This window comes from Hyperolius riggenbachi, chromosome 4 (genome assembly GCF_040937935.1).
Source record: "Hyperolius riggenbachi isolate aHypRig1 chromosome 4, aHypRig1.pri, whole genome shotgun sequence".
NCBI lineage: Eukaryota > Metazoa > Chordata > Amphibia > Anura > Hyperoliidae > Hyperolius > Hyperolius riggenbachi.
The window spans coordinates 8,565,784-8,570,783 of record NC_090649.1 but is presented as its reverse complement, the minus strand read 5'-3'; the positions used below and the strand labels follow the sequence as shown (position 1 = coordinate 8,570,783).

Genomic DNA, 5,000 nt, shown 5'->3' with positions numbered 1-5,000 from the left:
AGTGAATGCTTCATTGTGGGAAAAAGTGGCGTTAAACTTCTTGGAGCAGACTTACTTCCTCACTCCACAAGACACACATACATCCCCATAAAATCATTTAGCAACAACTGCAGGCACAGTCTCTGTGGCGCAATCGGTTAGCGCGTTCGGCTGTTAACCGAAAGGTTGGTGGTTCAAGCCCACCCAGGGACGGCCTTTCCTTTTGTGTTCAACAGTTGTCCGAAGAGAACCCCAGATAGCCATGTAGATTCATTTGAGACACGTTGGAATCTCATTCACGTTCATGAAAAGGGTGAGCAGCATCAAGTTCATGTCTTAGTGATACAACAGACATCCCTGGCAGTGTCTGTGACCAAATGAAGTTTTCTGTACCCCAGAAGCAGCAGTAAAGTATTAGCCGGGGATCGAACCCAAAGCCTGGCGACGGCTGTCAAGCCAAAGAAAGGCAGTTCAAGCCCACCCAAGGACAGGCTCGCTTTAGTGCCTTGCTAGCTATTTGTTTAGAACATTATAGAGTGTCTGCATTAAGTGTTGACCATTTAGAAAGAACTTTAAGCTGGCGTAGAGTCTGCTGCACCGGAATGGAACCTCTCCAGAGACTGAGCAGGTGCAGGATGTCCTAACTGTTCAGAGATCTTGTCTTGGTCTTGTCTTCCATGGAATTGTAGGGTGCCAAAAGCAAGCTCACATGCGTTGGCCGGGAATCGAACCCGGGTCAACTGCTTGGAAGGCAGCTATGCTCACCACTATACCACCAACGCTACATGCTGAAACTCGCCTAGCATGTACCATTGCAATATACCCAAGAGAAAAATGAGCTTGCTTATTTGCCTACTTTGCTAGATGTAAGCAGTGGGACACATGGTGATACTGCTTACAGACTTCAATTCAAGACTTCAGAAAGATCATGTGCCCCCCTGGATGATGCTGGTGCAACACACACAGCAAAGGACAGCAATTTGAAGTCTGGAAGATTCCAGGGCAAGGGTGGGAAGGATGAAAAGCTAGGTGGCCATGCAACCATTCCTGCTAACCCAAAGCTTACTTGTGCCCTACAACACATTGGCTTAAGACTTGACCAAATCCAATGCTCCAATATGGGGAAGCTTCTCTGTTTGCTGTTTTTTTTTTTTTTTAAGTGCGGTGTCACAGTTCACCCATCTCTTCAACTACAAGAACGGCCCAGGAGTAGTCTTAGCTACCCTAATATGTACGTTACAGCAGGGCCCTTATTACACTTTCTCTTACAGGGCAATGGAAACCGTTTTGCCCATGCGATAAAGCAAGGTGCAAAAATGAATTCATGCCTAGCAGAGGATGGTTTCGATCCATCGACCTCTGGGTTATGGGCCCAGCACGCTTCCGCTGCGCCACTCTGCTTCTGTTTGTATTCAACCTTCAAGTTTAAGAAGGGTACATTAGTTGAAATAGTTACACTACTATCTATGTTACAGCAAGGCCCTAATGACACTTTCTCTTAAGGGGCTATGGCCGACAATTGGCCCATATGGTAAGCAAGGTATAAAAACCAACGTACACCTAGCAGAGGATGGTTTCGATCCATCGACCTCTGGGTTATGGGCCCAGCACGCTTCCGCTGCGCCACTCTGCTGCCATACAGTGAATGCTTCATTGTGGGAAAAAGTGGCGTTAAACTTCTTGGATCAGACTTACTTCCTCACTCCACAAGACACACATACATCCCCATAAAATCATTTAGCAACAACTGCAGGCACAGTCTCTGTGGCGCAATCGGTTAGCGCGTTCGGCTGTTAACCGAAAGGTTGGTGGTTCAAGCCCACCCAGGGACGGCCTTTCCTTTTGTGTTCAACAGTTGTCCGAAGAGAACCCCAGATAGCCATGTAGATTCATTTGAGACACGTTGGAATCTCATTCACGTTCATGAAAAGGGTGAGCAGCATCAAGTTCATGTCTTAGTGATACAACAGACATCCCTGGCAGTGTCTGTGACCAAATGAAGTTTTCTGTACCCCAGAAGCAGCAGTAAAGTATTAGCCGGGGATCGAACCCAAAGCCTGGCGACGGCTGTCAAGCCAAAGAAAGGCAGTTCAAGCCCACCCAAGGACAGGCTCGCTTTAGTGCCTTGCTAGCTATTTGTTTAGAACATTATAGAGTGTCTGCATTAAGTGTTGACCATTTAGAAAGAACTTTAAGCTGGCGTAGAGTCTGCTGCATCGGAATGGAACCTCTCCAGAGACTGAGCAGGTGCAGGATGTCCTAACTGTTCAGAGATCTTGTCTTGGTCTTGTCTTCCATGGAATTGTAGGGTGCCAAAAGCAAGCTCACATGCGTTGGCCGGGAATCGAACCCGGGTCAACTGCTTGGAAGGCAGCTATGCTCACCACTATACCACCAACGCTACATGCTGAAACTCGCCTAGCATGTACCATTGCAATATACCCAAGAGAAAAATGAGCTTGCTTATTTGCCTACTTTGCTAGATGTAAGCAGTGGGACACATGGTGATACTGCTTACAGACTTCAATTCAAGACTTCAGAAAGATCATGTGCCCCCCTGGATGATGCTGGTGCAACACACACAGCAAAGGACAGCAATTTGAAGTCTGGAAGATTCCAGGGCAAGGGTGGGAAGGATGAAAAGCTAGGTGGCCATGCAACCATTCCTGCTAACCCAAAGCTTACTTGTGCCCTACAACACATTGGCTTAAGACTTGACCAAATCCAATGCTCCAATATGGGGAAGCTTCTCTGTTTGCTGTTTTTTTTTTTTTTTTTTTTTTTTTTAAGTGCGGTGTCACAGTTCACCCATCTCTTCAACTACAAGAACGGCCCAGGAGTAGTCTTAGCTACCCTAATATGTACGTTACAGCAGGGCCCTTATTACACTTTCTCTTACAGGGCAATGGAAACCGTTTTGCCCATGCGATAAAGCAAGGTGCAAAAATGAATTCATGCCTAGCAGAGGATGGTTTCGATCCATCGACCTCTGGGTTATGGGCCCAGCACGCTTCCGCTGCGCCACTCTGCTTCTGTTTGTATTCAACCTTCAAGTTTAAGAAGGGTACATTAGTTGAAATAGTTACACTACTATCTATGTTACAGCAAGGCCCTAATGACACTTTCTCTTAAGGGGCTATGGCCGACAATTGGCCCATATGGTAAGCAAGGTATAAAAACCAACGTACACCTAGCAGAGGATGGTTTCGATCCATCGACCTCTGGGTTATGGGCCCAGCACGCTTCCGCTGCGCCACTCTGCTGCCATACAGTGAATGCTTCATTGTGGGAAAAAGTGGCGTTAAACTTCTTGGAGCAGACTTACTTCCTCACTCCACAAGACACACATACATCCCCATAAAATCATTTAGCAACAACTGCAGGCACAGTCTCTGTGGCGCAATCGGTTAGCGCGTTCGGCTGTTAACCGAAAGGTTGGTGGTTCAAGCCCACCCAGGGATGGCCTTTCCTTTTGTGTTCAACAGTTGTCCGAAGAGAACCCCAGATAGCCATGTAGATTCATTTGAGACACGTTGGAATCTCATTCACGTTCATGAAAAGGGTGAGCAGCATCAAGTTCATGTCTTAGTGATACAACAGACATCCCTGGCAGTGTCTGTGACCAAATGAAGTTTTCTGTACCCCAGAAGCAGCAGTAAAGTATTAGCCGGGGATCGAACCCAAAGCCTGGCGACGGCTGTCAAGCCAAAGAAAGGCAGTTCAAGCCCACCCAAGGACAGGCTCGCCTTAGTGCCTTGCTAGCTATTTGTTTAGAACATTATAGAGTGTCTGCATTAAGTGTTGACCATTTAGAAAGAACTTTAAGCTGGCGTAGAGTCTGCTGCACCGGAATGGAACCTCTCCAGAGACTGAGCAGGTGCAGGATGTCCTAACTGTTCAGAGATCTTGTCTTGGTCTTGTCTTCCATGGAATTGTAGGGTGCCAAAAGCAAGCTCACATGCGTTGGCCGGGAATCGAACCCGGGTCAACTGCTTGGAAGGCAGCTATGCTCACCACTATACCACCAACGCTACATGCTGAAACTCGCCTAGCATGTACCATTGCAATATACCCAAGAGAAAAATGAGCTTGCTTATTTGCCTACTTTGCTAGATGTAAGCAGTGGGACACATGGTGATACTGCTTACAGACTTCAATTCAAGACTTCAGAAAGATCATGTGCCCCCCTGGATGATGCTGGTGCAACACACACAGCAAAGGACAGCAATTTGAAGTCTGGAAGATTCCAGGGCAAGGGTGGGAAGGATGAAAAGCTAGGTGGCCATGCAACCATTCCTGCTAACCCAAAGCTTACTTGTGCCCTACAACACATTGGCTTAAGACTTGACCAAATCCAATGCTCCAATATGGGGAAGCTTCTCTGTTTGCTGTTTTTTTTTTTTTTTTTTAAGTGCGGTGTCACAGTTCACCCATCTCTTCAACTGCAAGAACGGCCCAGGAGTAGTCTTAGCTACCCTAATATGTACGTTACAGCAGGGCCCTTATTACACTTTCTCTTACAGGGCAATGGAAACCGTTTTGCCCATGCGATAAAGCAAGGTGCAAAAATGAATTCATGCCTAGCAGAGGATGGTTTCGATCCATCGACCTCTGGGTTATGGGCCCAGCACGCTTCCGCTGCGCCACTCTGCTTCTGTTTGTATTCAACCTTCAAGTTTAAGAAGGGTACATTAGTTGAAATAGTTACACTACTATCTATGTTACAGCAAGGCCCTAATGACACTTTCTCTTAAGGGGCTATGGCCGACAATTGGCCCATATGGTAAGCAAGGTATAAAAACCAACGTACACCTAGCAGAGGATGGTTTCGATCCATCGACCTCTGGGTTATGGGCCCAGCACGCTTCCGCTGCGCCACTCTGCTGCCATACAGTGAATGCTTCATTGTGGGAAAAAGTGGCGTTAAACTTCTTGGAGCAGACTTACTTCCTCACTCCACAAGACACACATACATCCCCATAAAATCATTTAGCAACAACTGCAGGCACAGTCTCTGTGGC

At 47.0% G+C, this 5,000-nt stretch overlaps 7 non-coding genes across 7 annotated transcripts in view; 4 read left to right on the top strand and 3 right to left on the bottom strand.

The window, feature by feature from the left end:
- Positions 1-118: 118 nt before the first annotated feature.
- On the top strand, positions 119-192 carry TRNAN-GUU (transfer RNA asparagine (anticodon GUU)). The gene has a single exon. It is a non-coding gene; the product is annotated as a tRNA-Asn (tRNA).
- A 497-nt stretch (positions 193-689) lies between these two features.
- TRNAG-UCC (transfer RNA glycine (anticodon UCC)) lies at positions 690-761 on the bottom strand. Its single transcript has one exon. It is a non-coding gene; the product is annotated as a tRNA-Gly (tRNA).
- Positions 762-1,737: 976 nt separating this feature from the next.
- On the top strand, positions 1,738-1,811 carry TRNAN-GUU (transfer RNA asparagine (anticodon GUU)). The gene has a single exon. It is a non-coding gene; the product is annotated as a tRNA-Asn (tRNA).
- A 497-nt stretch (positions 1,812-2,308) lies between these two features.
- Positions 2,309-2,380, bottom strand: TRNAG-UCC (transfer RNA glycine (anticodon UCC)). Its single transcript has one exon. It is a non-coding gene; the product is annotated as a tRNA-Gly (tRNA).
- A 987-nt stretch (positions 2,381-3,367) lies between these two features.
- On the top strand, positions 3,368-3,441 carry TRNAN-GUU (transfer RNA asparagine (anticodon GUU)). The gene has a single exon. It is a non-coding gene; the product is annotated as a tRNA-Asn (tRNA).
- A 497-nt stretch (positions 3,442-3,938) lies between these two features.
- On the bottom strand, positions 3,939-4,010 carry TRNAG-UCC (transfer RNA glycine (anticodon UCC)). Its single transcript has one exon. It is a non-coding gene; the product is annotated as a tRNA-Gly (tRNA).
- A 979-nt stretch (positions 4,011-4,989) lies between these two features.
- The window catches only part of TRNAN-GUU (transfer RNA asparagine (anticodon GUU)), a 74-nt gene continuing 63 nt past the window's right edge, over positions 4,990-5,000 (top strand). Inside the window, exon 1 of the tRNA in view lies at positions 4,990-5,000. This exon is cut by the window's right edge and continues 63 nt beyond it. This is a non-coding gene — a tRNA (tRNA-Asn).